The sequence below is a fragment of the Suricata suricatta genome, chromosome 6 (assembly GCF_006229205.1).
Source record: "Suricata suricatta isolate VVHF042 chromosome 6, meerkat_22Aug2017_6uvM2_HiC, whole genome shotgun sequence".
Lineage (NCBI taxonomy): Eukaryota > Metazoa > Chordata > Mammalia > Carnivora > Herpestidae > Suricata > Suricata suricatta.
The window spans coordinates 66,900,856-66,916,358 of NC_043705.1; the positions used below are offsets into that span (position 1 = coordinate 66,900,856).

Sequence of the window (15,503 nt, forward strand, 5' to 3'; positions counted from 1 at the left end):
ATTATGTCCTCTTGTTGGATTGATGCCTTTGTCTCTTGATACAATCTTTGTTTTAAAGTCTATTTGGTCTAACATGGATTTTACTATCCCAGCTTTTTAAATTTGAACTTTCATGTGCATGGAATACCTTTTTCCACACCTTCCCTTTCAGTTTGTATGTGTCTGTAAGTTTGAAGTGCATCTCTTGCAGGGCAGCATTTAGATGGATGTTATTTACTTATTTATCGGTCACTCTTTGTCTTTTGATGGGAGAAGTTAGACCATTGATACTAAAGTAATTGTTGATAGGTATGAACTTATTGTCATCTTATTAACTGTTTTCTGGTAGTTTCTGTACTTCTCTCTTCTCATGATTCATGAATTTCTTTAGTGTTATGCTTAGCTGCTGTGTGTGTCTTTATTGGTTTGTAGTTACGATGAGGTTCATATATAACATAATAAGTATATGGGAGCCTATATTAAGTTGATGATTGCTTAAGTTCAAACACATTATAAAAAGAGTTCATTTGTATTTATCCAGTCCACTTTTCATGTTTAAAATAATTTTGAGTCTCCTTAACTAATTTTTAAAATTTAATTGATTTTACTAAATTAGTCTCTTAACCTTTATACTAGGTTTGTGAGTGTTCTACTACCTTTACTGTATGTTTGCTTTTACTCATGAAGTATTTTTCCTTTCATAATTTTCTTCTAATTATGGCCTTTTTTTTTCGAGTTGAATAATTCTCTTTAACATTTCCTGAGCGGTGAGTTAGGTGATGATGAACTCTTAAAGTTTTGTTTGGGAAACTCTCTCTCCAATTCTGAATGGTAACTTTGCCTGGTATCCTTGGTTATAAAAGAATTCTAACCATATCACACGACTCCCTTGTGGCCTGAGAACATTCTGCTGAAAAATTAGCTTATAGCATAATGGGGTGTTCTTTGTACATAATTAGTTGCTTTCTTTCATTACATTTAAAAGTCCCTCTTTATCTTTAATCTTTGACATACTAAGTATGTGTTACAGTATGGACCTCATTAGGTTAATCCTGTTTGAAACTCTGAACCTGGATGTCTCATTCCTTCCCCAGGTGAGTGAAGTTTTCTTCACATGAGTTCTGTCCCTTTTTCTCTCGAGGACCTCTGTAATGTGCATATTTAATGGCTTGCTGTCGCTCTTCAGTTTTTTCACTTTAGCTGACATGTACTTTTTAATTCTGATTGCTACTTTTTTATATTTTCAATCTATTTGATGAAGTTCTTAGTTTATCCATTCTTCTTTCCAGTCTGGTAGGATGTTTATGACCATAAGTTTGAACTTTTTTCATATAAATTGGTTATCTCCATTCCCTTTAGTACTTTTTCTGAGGTTTTGTCTTGCTTTTTTTCTTGGAGCATATCCCTCTGTCCCATTTTGCCACACTTTCTGATTCCAATAAAGTATCAGAACAGCTACTTCTCCAAACATGGAAGAATGATTTTGAGTGTGGCCAGCCCCTTTATATGCCTGGTGACTTTGGAGTGAGCTGAAGTGGTCACAGGCCAGGGTGGTCTTGGGATTCTCTGTACAGAAGTCACCTGGTAGGACTACTGAAGCAGCTAAAAACTAGGGCTTCCTAGAGCATGTTGGTGGGTTGGCTGGAGCCAAATTGGTGCCTTGAGACTGTGTTACCTTGGTAAAATGGCTGGGGCTGTAGTAAGCGCTGCTGAGAGGTGTCCACGTGTATACTATCCTGGGACAGCTGGAGTGGCTCTGGGGTAGGGACTCACTCAGGACTCACCGAGGCTGTAAGCTGGCTGGACCACCTGTACCATGCTCCTGTTCACACTATGAGCTTCGGGATTTAAAATTTGTCCATGGGAATTCCTTTTTCTTAGAGGTGAGTGGACACCTGTATACTATGTTTTAGCTGAGAACAGGTAAGCATTTAAGCAATGAATAGTAATTCAGTTAAAGTGATGATAAGCAAAGTGCAATTTTTTTCCCTTTCTATTTTTTTCTCTTCGTATGCAAAGAAAAAACTAGTATTCTTATAATAATTCTGTAATTTTGAATTATCCTTTATGTTAATTGGTATATTTGCCAATTTCAGACTACAGAAATAATAGGATAATCAGGCATGCTAAAGATCTTGGGTATCTTGTTCAGGGAGAAGGAGACGGAAAGATGGCTTAAAAGAAGATTCTCCATGCTGCCCCCCTCCCCAATATTACAAATAAAAGAACTAGCCCTTGAATATTTCTCCCTCTCCTTTTCAAGACAATTGCTCCTTAGTTACTCATTTCTTTTCCCTATGGTCAGGTTGGCTGCATCTCCCAACACTTGTAAGAACTGTATGTTCTGACATATCCTGAAGTCATGCATTAGCACCTTTTCATTCAGCAAAGGGTGAGAACAGATATCTTTTGGCAGCTGACAGCAGGAAGCAGGCAGAAAGAAGGGGAAGGAAACTGGAGGACAGGGACAGTGTCGTGGCCTAGTGGCTAGCAGGACTAATGTACCAGCTGCGAATAACCCCTTTTATGCCTTCCCTCCCAGATGTCTCTCATTGTCATGTCCTCAAGCTATCGTAGTAAATGATTTGTGCTTTGCAACTGAGTCACCAATGTGGCAATTGAACCTCTTCACAGCTCAAAATTGTTGATGTGTGCACAGAGGGCCCTATGGTTGTACTGGATGCTTGTAGGAACAAGGATGGAGTGGGGAGGGGCTGAGGGGGAAGCACCAGCGAAAGAGCAAAAAAGCAGGAGCCAGAGAGGATAGTGAAATGTCAAGGTTACCTTGTTTTGCCTGGAGAATTAAAGGAAGGGCACAGTAATGTCTGCCTCCATTTGGTCTTTTGGCTCTCTTAGGCTGAAACAGCCTCTTGCTGCTCTGGTAGATATACATATCACTTTGAAAGATTAAAAAATGAAGAATGCAGTGATCTGTATTGTATATATGCTTTATTCTGTGGAAAGAATGTTAATAAATATACCGTGAGCCTGCAAAGTTTGCCAATATAAATAATGTGGCATTTCAAAGTCTGTCAGTAAATGTAATTGAATTTTTCAATGTAAAAATACAGTTCAGTTATAAATTGGAGTCATGCTTGACATTAGTTGGGCATTAGAAGATATTAATTAGATACTGCTCACTTCTTCCTTTTTTTATATTAAATGAAATTATCAGGAAAGAAGAATTTTCCAGCATGCAATTTAGTGATTTTTATTCTCAAAAACAAGCTGCCTGGTAATTTTTAGTAGGGAAATAAATGCTTTTTCAGAAATCTTGTCAGTGAGCTGTCTAAAACATGCCCTTCCCAATATGAACACAATACGGAAAAGCTAATCCATTTTAATACTTTGTAATGATAATAAGCTGCAGTGAACAAGTAGCCTAGGGAAAAGATAGGAGTAGTCACCTTTAAACAGAAAGAGAATAGCAAGTAATGGTACATTTTTACACTAGGCTGATGACAACATTTCCTGTGACTTTGAACTTACTTTGGCTGTCACCATCCTGGCAAACATTCTGCATATCAATCAGACAGTTGTATTTCTTGCATGACATTTGCAGCATAATGTAGACATTTACTTATGTGATCCTTGTATGTAAGCAGACCGTTTATGTAAATAATTGTGTTCCTTCATGCTACAGATGCTGCATGTAAAACTGTTAGGACCTTTTAGATCTCACTACTGCATGCAATTTTCATTTACTGTTTTTATTCTTGCTTAAATCTGTCTTCATCATTCTTTGGCACGTTCACCCCCTGAGTGTCTGGTTTATGTGATTTTACAGGGGTGTGCGTGTTTTCTAGCAGTTAATTACTGAAACTCCAGAAATTGATTTAATAGTTTTTGAATCCTATTTTCTTAAAAATTTGTCATTTTGATTTTATAACAAAATATTGTAATTAAATATCCAGATATGGACTTCAATGTGCATAATTTTAATGTTTCCTGGGGATTTTTTTCTAGTTGTTATATAAAAACAGATTTTAAAGTTTCCCATTTAAAACTTGTAACTAGTACCTGTACTCGTTAGGTTCCTTCCAAATAGCTTATTCTTTAAGTACTTACAGGAAAAGTAATGGAAGCTATCTCCACAGTACCTAATGTGTACTACTTATAAATGTCTTTATGATATCATTTTCTGCTTCAGGATGAGCATTTTGACTAGGACTTATCTTTGGGGCCAGTAAGTTTTAGCTAATTAAAGATAATGTTTTGATTCTAAAATAAGTTGGTCTTTTAGATTCTGTTGAAATATGTATGTTTAGAGATAATATAGTAACACTTTGCCTATTTTCCAATACTTGTTTAGATATTCCTGGAAGCTAATTATCATTTAAAGAAAATAGAATGAGGTGTGCTTCCAAAGACTGGAAAAAAAAAAAAAAAGGAAAATAATGAAAGGAGAAATTAACAAAAGAGGTGATTTTTCTTTAACTGCTAAATCTAAGTCCAGGGCTAAGAAAACTAAGACACCAGAAAAGAAAAAGAGGTGCTAAGTTGTGGCCACGATGGTTCCTTAATCTTACCAATCAATTCATGCTTGGCCATTTCCCAGAGTGTGCATCTGGATTTATTCATGTGACTATTTTGATTACCAGAGTAATATTAATTGAATTGATATCTATCTAGATAGATAGAAATATATATCAATATATAATGTCTAGGGTGTGATGGAAAATCAAACAGTGGGCCTACTCCAACATCTCTCATGATTTCTCCCAGATAGACAAAGACTCTGCACCTACAAAAGTTTCAGCCACTTAGCCTTCCTTTTTATAATACTACTTCTGTGTATTTAATCCTCTCCATATGTTTTTCATGGCAGAGGCATCTGAGGATTGCTAGGTTTGACTAACGTGGGTAATAAACAGAGCTCAAATTCTGATTAAGTCCTAAATTAATGCTCTTTCCAGCATACCTCTTGAACCCTTAGAATTCTATCAGTTATGCTTGGATTAATGGTAAAGCAAAATTTTCATTTCTTTATAATGGCAGATTGGAAAGTTAGGAACTGCTACTGAAGGACGGCCTTGTACCACAGAGACCAGGACATACTGCCTTAGGAAGGTAAGAGAAGCAACTACACACTGATTACATTGTCCAGGCCACTGTAATATTTCACTGAGAGGTCTGTCATGAGATCCTTGTTAGAAAGAGGACTTTAGAAGTGAGTTCTACCACCCCTCACCACCAACATTGTGGTCCCATTGTGGGAGTTGCTAATCTGGTTTCATCCAATGGGTATGACAGGGTCATTTTTGAGGCACAACCCTTAAATCTAATTGTGTCAGAGAAAAGGGGAAGGGATCCCTATAACCTGCACTCCGATCTTGGCACATTGAGTTCTTGCCTCCAGAGCCCAAGTGTTAGTTTTGTTCATTTGTCGTCTGACCAGATGTGAGTCTGCACAATTGACGTCCATAGCCAAGGAGTTTTACTGGCCCTCTAGCCTGATCTGCCCACACCCAGGCAGAAGAGCAGTCCATCTGAGAGAAACGACTGGTGAAAATAGATGGAGGCTGTATAACCCAGAAAATCTCAACCTGAGTGGGCACTGCTGAACACCCCCAGAGTCAAAGCAAGTGCCCTGTGTAGCAGAGAATAGTTAAGTCAAAACCACACTGAACAGTAGTAGCCTTGGAGTTGGGTCCTCTGCTCTGGCCAGTTAGGGAAACAAATTCAGCGTCCCACTTAATATTGAATACAGTCTTTAGCCAGCCAACTCAGAAACCTAGCCAGAGAACAAACGAAACATAGAACCTATCCAACAGCCTAGTTCAAAGTAGCAATTGAACAGGGTAAAACCGAAGACTTTACAGAAAAGCCAGTGGCCCTCCTTGACTAAAATATTCAGTGCACACTCTTACCTGATTTTGGTCCCCACACAGTGAAAAGTTCAGGCACTGGGTTGTTTCTTTCTGCCTTATTAGGGCAAGAGAAGCTAATTTATAGCCCCATTGAGTTGTAAATGCCATACCCTGTCCCAGCCATTTGACTCCAGATACTACAGCCTGCCATGGGCATACCCTTCCCTTATGACCTCAGAACTTAAAGACTTACCTTGTCCTAGAGCAGGCCCTATCTGCTAACATATCCAGAAACCCAAAGTAAGCTGACTGTAGAAGAACTGTCTTTACCAAAGCAAATTTGGAACAAGCTGGAAGAGGAGACAAATCCAGATTAATATAACACCATTAAAAACCAACTAATAGGGGTTTCTGGGTGTGTCAGTCAGTTAAACATCCACTTCGGTCAGGTCATAATCTTACAGTTAATGGGCTCTGTGCTGAGGGGCTGGAATTCATTAACAGCTCAAAGCCTGGATCCTACATCTCCCTCTCAAAAGTAATTAATAAAATTAAAAAAAAGTAACTAATAGAACTCAGTTCACAGATTTCCAAGATCAGTTAACAATCAGATCAAGAATTCAAAAAAAAAAAAAAAATCAGTTAAGGAAGCTTAGTGAACTACAAGAAGTTCACCAAAGAAATAGAAACCAAAAATAGTCCTGAAAAATAAAATAATTGCACTGAAAAATTTAATAGTTTTGTAGCAGAACCAGCCATGCAGAATAAAATTATCAACTTGGAAAAGGGAATGTTTGAAATGATCAGAGGAGCAAAAAAGAAAAAGTGAAAAAGACTGAAGAAAGCCTATCAGCCATGTAAGACACAATGAAAAGACACAATACTCACATTATGGGAATTATGAGAAAGAACAATGGAAAGAAAGTGTATTTAAAACAATAGTGGTTCCAAACTACCCAAACCCTGCAAGAGAAGTAGATTTCTAGATCCAAGAGACCCTAAAGAACCCAAAAGGGCTACATTAAGACACATTATAATTTAATGGTCAAAACCAAACATTTTTTTAACATTTTCATCCAAGTTAGTTAGCATATAACTATTTCAGGAGTAGATTCCAGTGTTTCCTCCCCTATGTATAATACCCAGTGCTCATCCCAACAAGTGTCTTCCTTAATGCCCCTTTTCCATTTAGTGCACCTTCACCAGCAACTCTCAGTTTGTTCTCTGTATGATAGAATCTCTTATGGTTCCCCCCTGCCCTGTTTTTGTATTATTTTTGCTTCCCTTTTGTATCTTGAAGTCCTCATATGAGTAAAATAATGTGACCTTTGTCTTTCCATCAAATAGATATAGCAGTTGTGAATATTTATGTACCCATCATTGGAGCCTCTATATACACAAATTAAAAACTAATAGAGCTAAAAAAATAATAGCAAAAGAATAGTTGCTAACTTTAATAACCCTCTTCTAACAATTAATAGATCATCTAGACAGAGAAAAAGGAAAGGAGATTAGAACAAGAGTATAGACCCAATAGATGTATACAGAACATTTTATCTGACAACAGCAAAATACACATTCTTCACACAGCAAAATGGAAAAATTTCTAATATTATTCTAACATAGGATAGGCCATATGTTAGGCCACAAAACAAGCCTTAGCAAATTCAAGAAGAAAGAAATCATCCCAAGTATCTCTGATCACGATGGTAGAAAACTAGAAAATCCAAATATACCTGGAAATTAAAAAAATATACTCCTGAACAAAGAAGCACAAAGTATCTGAGACAATAGCATTCAAAAACTTAAGGGATTCTATGACAGCAATTCTAAGAAGGAAGTTCATAAATGTCTATTTTAACAACCAAAAAATATCCCAAATAAGCAACCTAATGCTGTGCCCTAAAGAACAAACTAATCCCAAAGCTAGCAGAGGGAAGAAAATAGGTAACGATAGAAAAAATAAACCCTAAAAATAACTAAAATTTATAAATGTGAAAGGACATTACAACAGATAGTACAGGCATGATAAGAGGCTGCTCTGGACAAAAGAAATGGAAAAATTCTTAGAAATATACAGATTATCAAGATTGAATCATAAAGCAATTAGAAAACCTCCATAGGCCAATTACTAGTAGTTAAATTGAATCCATAATAAAAGGTCTCCCAATGAGGAAAATCCAGGAGCACATGTCTTCACTGGTAAATTTTACCAAACATTTATATAATTAATACCAATCCTTCTCAAACTCTTCCAAAAAATTAAAGAGGGGGAATATTTCTACACCCAGTTCTGAGGCCTGCATCACCATAATACCAAAGATAGAAAAGGACACTACCAGAAAAGAAAACTACACATTGATCAAATGGGATTCATATCTGGGATGCAAAGGTGTGTCAACATACATCAAATCCATGAACATGATACATCACATTATTAGAATAAAAGAAAATCCTCTCACAAAATTCAGAAAAAACATTCATTACCCATTCATAATAAACAAATTTTGATATAGAAGGACTGTATCTCAGCATAATAAAGATGCTAACTCTGAGTTTGCCGTGTATCATCATACTCACTGGTGAGAAACAGCTTTCCTCTAAGATCAAGAATAAGACAAGGGTGCCCCCTTACCATTCCTATTCAACACATTATAATAGAGGTCCTCATCAGAGTAATCAAGCAAGAAAAACAAAAAGGAAACATAACTGGAAAGGAGGAAATAAAATCGTGTCTATTTGCAGATTACATGATTTTATTTACAGGAGTCAAGTTGGAGAATATAAAATTAACAGGCAAGTGTCAGTAGCCGCCTTGGTTTATAATAACAATAAATTACTTGAAAAGGAAATTAAAAACGGCATTTACAGTAACATCAAGAACAATAAAATACTACGAAATAAACTTAACTGAGGTAGTTAAAGATGTCTACTCTGAAAAGTAGAAGGCATTGATGAAAGGTATTCTATGTTCATAGATCAGAACAAGTTATATTATAACTACCAAAATCCTTTAATAGATTTAATGTGATCCATGTCAAGATTCCAAGGGCAATGTTTTTTAGGAATAAGAAAAGACCCTCCTGAAACACATACAGAATCACAAAAGATCTCAAATAACCAAAGCACTCCTGAGAAAGAAGAACAAAGAGGGTATCACATTTCCTGATTTCAAGTTATACCAATCTAAACAGTGCAGTACTGGCATAAAAACAGATGACTAGGACAATGGAACAGAACTGACAGCTCAGTAGTAAACCAAAATGTACTGTCAACTAATATTTCACAAGAGAGCCAAGACAGTCTTCTTCAATAAATGGTGCTGAGAAAATGGATATTCCTATATGAAAGAATGAAACTAGACCTCTATATTCATGAAAATGAACTAAAAATGGATTAAAGACTTCCTAGAAGAAAAGCTCTTTGACATGGGTCTTGGCAATAATTTTTTGGGTAAGTCATCTGAAGCACACATATCAAAATGGAAAATCAACAGTGGAACTACATCATATTAGTTTCTTCACAACAAAAGAAACAGTCAAGAAAGTGAGAAGATGACCTGCAAAATGTGGAAAAATTGTAAATTATATATCTCATAATGATTAATATCCAAATATATAAAAGAACTCATATGACTTGATAGCAAATACAAACCATTAGGAGATGGCCAAAAGATCTGAATGGACATTTTTTCAAAGAAGAAGATAGATAAAAAATGAGGAAGTATACAAAAAGAATGTCAACATCACTAGTTATCAGGGAAATACAAATCAAAATCGCAAGAAATCTCCTTATGCCCTTTAGCATCATCAAAAAGACAAATGCTGGTGAGCATGTGAGGAAAAGGAGCGCTTGCGCATTGTTGGAGGGGGTTCTATAAACTACTACAGTCACTATGGAAAGCAGTATGGAGGAGCTCCGCTAAATGAAAGTACCACAAAGTGAGTATTTCTAGTTGGAGAAATACATCCAAAAGACACAAATCAAATCAAAGTTATCTGAGCCACCACATTTTTAGCAGCATTATTTACAATAACAAAGCCATGGAACCAACATCAATATCTATAATTGGATAGATGGAGGGAAGTTGTGACACACACAGTTGAATATTGTTCGCCATAAAAAGTGAGGGCATCCTGCCATTTGTATCAACATGGGTAGAACGTGAGGGCATTTTGCTAACTGAAATAAGTCAGACTGAGAAGGACAAACACCTTATGGAGAATAAACAAATAAATAGAAGTCAGATTTGTGGTTACCAAAAGTTGGGAAGAAAAGGTAATTTCTACAGCTAACACTGCTGTATGATACAGGATTTTTTTTTTCTTTTTAAAAATTGTATCTGTATGATGACAAATGACTCCGCTTTTGATAATCAATTTACACTATATGTAAATCAAGCCATTATGCTGTACACCTTAACTCATATAGTGGTGTATTTCAATTACATCAATAAAATGGGAAGAATTACCCCAGAAAGTCCTAAAGACATTCTGTTTTATGGAAGATATATTATTGGGCTTTCTAATATGAAATGAGTGAATACCAATGTCAATAATGCTCATAATAATTTTCCATTTTGTCTTTATGTCTGCTATGTTGTTTTTGTCTATGGATAATATATACTGAACTTGCTGAAGTCTGTCACTTCATTCTCTCTTGCTATCATGACTGAAGTTTAGAAAATAGAGCTCCTGTGTTTATCCCTCAATGCAGTGCACCTACTTGGAAATGTATTTGGATAATGGAATCTTTTGGATATTTTTACCACAAACAGGCAGTAATATTCAACCTGGGTGTGTTAGGTCATTATATTTATCAGACGTTTGATTCAGTTTTTTCTTTTTAGGAAGAGTTGCACAGGCCTTAGTTTTACCAAAATTGATAGGACCCAGTTTTGCAGAATGGTTGAAGACGCAGTAGTTAACTCAAGCTCACCCCAGTGGTTCTCAAACTTTTGTCCACATTGGGAACACCTGATAAATACCTTAGGCTAGCTACCTGGGTTCCACTCCTACAGTTTTTGATTCAGTAAACAGGGAGTGGGGATTACAAATGTGCATTTTTGCAAGTTTCCAAGTGACATTAATACTCCTGCTAGGGACTACATTTTGAGGATCCAGTTCCAAAACAAAACACTTTTGGGTAAAATTTAGACATGGATCCAGATAAAATTATACTACCTCAAAAGCCTTAAAAAAAAAAAAAAGCCAAACAGTACCTTAACTAATGCTAGTTACTAACTCAATGAATCAATGAGCAAATAAAGTAGGTTTGAGTTTTATAATTTTAACTTGAAAAGAGATAGAAATCACTCTATGAATGAGAAACATTAAGTATGTATCCTTGGCACAGCTTCTAGAAACACCAACTGGATAAACACCAAAATTGTGAAGAAAGTATGGTGACTTAAACTTTGTTAAGAAATATTAAATAGAGGTAATCACAACCACAAAGTTATAGTGATATTTCATGTGCAGTCCATTACGAATTATGACCTTTGACGTATTATAGAGCATCTGTAATGCTTGAATATTATATTCTTAGATGGTGCAAAAAATGTATGAAAAATCCAGATCCTGAGGCAAAGTAATCTACACCGTAACCACTCTTCTCCTTTCCATTAGGAATGGAATCAGCACTGTAGAGGCAGTCTGGCTTCAGTGTCCACTTGCTTTTGATGTTGGAAGAGTGGAGATAATGTGTTCGAGAAGGTCAACAGTTGGATATAGAATAAAGAAGTATTTGGGGGGAGTCACTCTTACCTCCTCTACTCTAAGGAAGACCGTGTTTTTATTTTTTTATCTCTTTGCTTGGAAACTGCATGAAATTTTGTTCCCCTTAATTTAGTCTATTTTCTTCTAAGATAAAGGATATTGAGTGAAAATCTCAAGTAAAGTTGCCTTTTTTTTTTTGCCTCAAATTGTGCCAAATATATTTTAGTTAAATATTTTTTCTAAAAAGCACTTGGGATCCTCGTTCAAGATGGTGATGTAGGAGGATCCCAAACTTGCTTTCTCCCATGGACACATTGAATCTATAGCTATATACAGAACACTATGCTACGAAAGAAACTCAAAAACTAGCTGAACAAGTACTACACATCTGCTTAATGAGAAAACACACACCGAAATGGATAGGAGAAGCTGAGACACCATATTGTCCTAAATCCCACCCTTGACAAAGCAACCCATGACCTGGCGGGAACTCATATGCAAAGCTTCTTCTTGAGGAGTGAAGAGTTTGAACTCAGCACCTCAACTTTTGAACCTTAGAGACAGGTCCCCCAACCGTATAGCTTTGAAGCCCAGTGGGGCTCATGTCTTTAAGACCAAAATGAACAGAGAAGCAGTTCTCAAAGGGCACATGCACACTTACTGTAACTACACCCCAAGGTCCCAGTGCAGAGGCAGCAGACTAAAAGGTATCTTTCTTAGAAGTCTATTTGCCTATCTTTAAAACTTTGGTCTGAAGAGCAGTCATCTAATTTAACACTCATCAAGCTGCAGAGGACAGTGCATACCTTGCTCCACATCCCTACTATTTCCAAAAAAAGAGCTTGTGTACACAATCTGGAGCTCCAGATTTTGCAGCTGCTGTCCAGGGAATGCTGTTTCATCACCTGATTCTTGTGGCCAGTAGGGCTTATGTTCACAGACCTCACATGACAGTTGCAAATAGGAAAACAGTGTTTAAATGGCTACTACCTCAAGGCACAGTACAGAGGCAGAAGACAGAAACACACCATCTTTCACAAAAATGTCCTAATAGTTTGTCTTCATAGCTATGGTATGAGGAGTAGGCTTCTTATTAAACACATCTAGGGCCAACAATTCTCTCTAGATACTGGGGAGGCCAGCAAGGTACCATCTTTACCTGAAGTAAGTGAGAGGGTGATTGTAAACTATATTTCTGAGAAAGAAGCTTGTGTACAAAATTGGTGCTCCAGCTTTCGTGGCTGCTCCCCAGAAAATATATCCCTGGATAGCCCTACTCTGGGGGTAAGGAAAGCTTGTATTCATAGGTTCAACAGGATGGTAGCAAAGAAACAACTCTTTCATGGGCTATGACCCAAAGGGTCAGTGCATAGGGAAAAACAAAACCATGTCCCAGATTTCCCTTAAAAGAGTTATATTTGCATCTTTTAAAAGTGGCTGCCTATGGGTCCACATACTGATCAGACTGAATGTAAATACTGACAAGTCCTGGAAACTCTAACTGCTAAAAGCCACTAAGAACAAAGGCTTCTTGGACAATCACAAGGACTGGAGAGAAAACTAACAGCTAGGGCAAGGTTAAATAATAAGTTTTATCTCCTCCAAGAGGCAAAGGTTGCAAGACTGAGAGAGGTGGCTGTTTTATGTAACACCTAGAAATCAACAAGGAAAGTCCAGGAAAATGAAGAAACAGAGGAATATTTTCCACATGAGTAAACAAGATAAAACCTCAGAAAAACACATTAATGAAACACATATAAATGTTTTGATGAAGAGTTAACAATAATGGCCATAAATATGCTCACTGAAATCAGGAGAACAATGCATGAGCAAAGTGAAAATTTTGACAATGAGAAAGTACTAAATTTAAATCACAGAATTAAAAGATAAAAAACTGAACTGAAAAATACAATAAAGAAATTCAACAGCAGATTACATAAGCAGAAGGAAATATCAATGAACTCAATGACAGGGCAGTAGAACTCATTCAGAAAGAGTAGCAAAAAGGGGAAAAAGTGAAAAAGACTGGAGGTAGATTAAAGGACTTAAAGGATCACAAACAAATATTTGGGTAAGTAACACCTGAAAATTCCTTAACCTGGGGAAAAAAAATCAGACATCCCAGATTTAAGAATCCTGTGGCGTTCCAAATAAGAGGCAAAGAGACCCACAACAAGACACACATAATTAATTTGTTAGAAGTTAAAGGAGATAATCTTTTTTAAAAATATTTATTTATTTTGGGGACAGTAAGCCCAAACTCATGAATCACAAGCTCAAGACCTGAGCCAAAGGGAAACTCTCAACCAACTGAGCCACCCAGCTTCCCCTTAGGTATTATTTTAATTGCAATGTGGCCTACGTGTAGGTAAAGATCGTTTGGATTTCTAAACGAAATTTTCTTCCCCATTATTTTCCAGTAAAAGCAGCAAGGGAAATAACAACTTGTTATATGTAAGGGAACTCCCATTAGGCTATCAGCAGTTTTTTCAGCATAAACTTTACAGGCCAGAAGGGAGTGGAGCTATGTTATACAAAGTGCTAAAAGCAAACAAACAAAAACCTCCAACCAAGAATACTGTAACTCATCAAGCTGTCCTTCAGAATTGAAGGGGAGAAAGAGTTTCCCATATTAGATAATGTTAAAGGAGTTCCTCACTACTAGATTGGCCTTACAATATATGTTAAAGGAACTTCTTTAAGATGAAATTAAAAGGTGCTAACTAAAAATTCCTCAGTAACAAGAAAATAAAAGACAGTGTAAATTTCAAGGGCAAAGGTAACTATATAGTAAATAATCTAATATTGTAAAGCTGCTATTAAGGTTAAAAGACAAAAGTAGTAAAAAGTACCATTTGGTACAGTAATATAATATATGCACCAGATGAATGGTGCATTTTATAGTGATAAATGCTCACTTTAAGAAAAAAGAAATATCTTAAACAATCTAACTTTACACCTCAAGGAACTAGTAAAAGGAAAACAAAATAAGCCCAAAGTTAGTAGAAGAAAAGAAATAAAGATCAGTGAGGAAATAAATGTAACCGAGGCTAAAATGACAATTAAAAAATCAATTTAACTAAGAGCTGTTTTTTAAAAAGATACACAAAATATTTAAACCTTTAAATAACCTCACCCCACAAAGATAAATAGCCTCACTCAGAAAAAGAGAGGACTCAAATAAAATGTGAAGACATGTTACTGCTGATACCACAGTAATACAAATGAATTTAAGAGACTATCATAAATAATTATTTGCTAACAAACTGGATAAGCTAGATGAAATGGATAAATTCCTACAAACATATAACGAATCAAACAAGGAAACAGAAAACAGACCAATTATTAGTAAGGGTATTGAATAAGTAATCAAAAAACTCTCAAATAAAAGTCCAGGTTAAGATGGGTTCATTGGCAGATTCCACTAAATATTTAAAGATAAGTTAATACCAATTCTTCTCAAGCTCTTCTAAAATAAGTGTGTTAAGTGGGAATTAATCCAGGAATGCATGGATGGTCCAATATCTACAAATCAATGGGATACACTGTATTAACAAAATGAAGAATAAAACTCCGAGAAAAAATATTTGAAAAAAATTTAGCTTTCAATGAAAATATATTTTAAAAAATGATAACCCTCTCACATGCATAAATGAAAGATTGCACACAAAGAACTCACATCTTTTCAAGCTTCAATAGTAAATATTCTGCTACTATGTATTAAATACTGCATGCTTTGCCCAAGCTAAGATGAAACCACATCATAAATCAATAAGCATTTTGCATTTTCTTTCATCATATACTCAAAGTCATGCCTACTGCACCTCTAAACATTTCATTAAATCCAATGATACAGCAAACACTCCCAAAATAAACTTAGATTGTATTGCAGTTTCACTTAACAGTATATAAAATGCTGTGTTGTGACAGGTATCAACTATCCATTAGATACTGAATCAATTTTTCTTGAGCACTCCTAACTGCTTGCTTTTCTTGA

General features: G+C 35.9%; 1 long non-coding RNA gene across 1 annotated transcript; it reads left to right on the forward strand.

Moving 5' to 3' along the window:
* The first annotated feature begins 993 nt into the window (after positions 1 to 993).
* Positions 994 to 11,625, forward strand: LOC115293811. Its single transcript, XR_003909612.1, has 3 exons — positions 994 to 1,073; positions 4,978 to 5,049; positions 11,417 to 11,625. It is a non-coding gene; the product is annotated as an uncharacterized LOC115293811 (long non-coding RNA).
* The last annotated feature ends 3,878 nt before the right edge of the window (positions 11,626 to 15,503 follow it).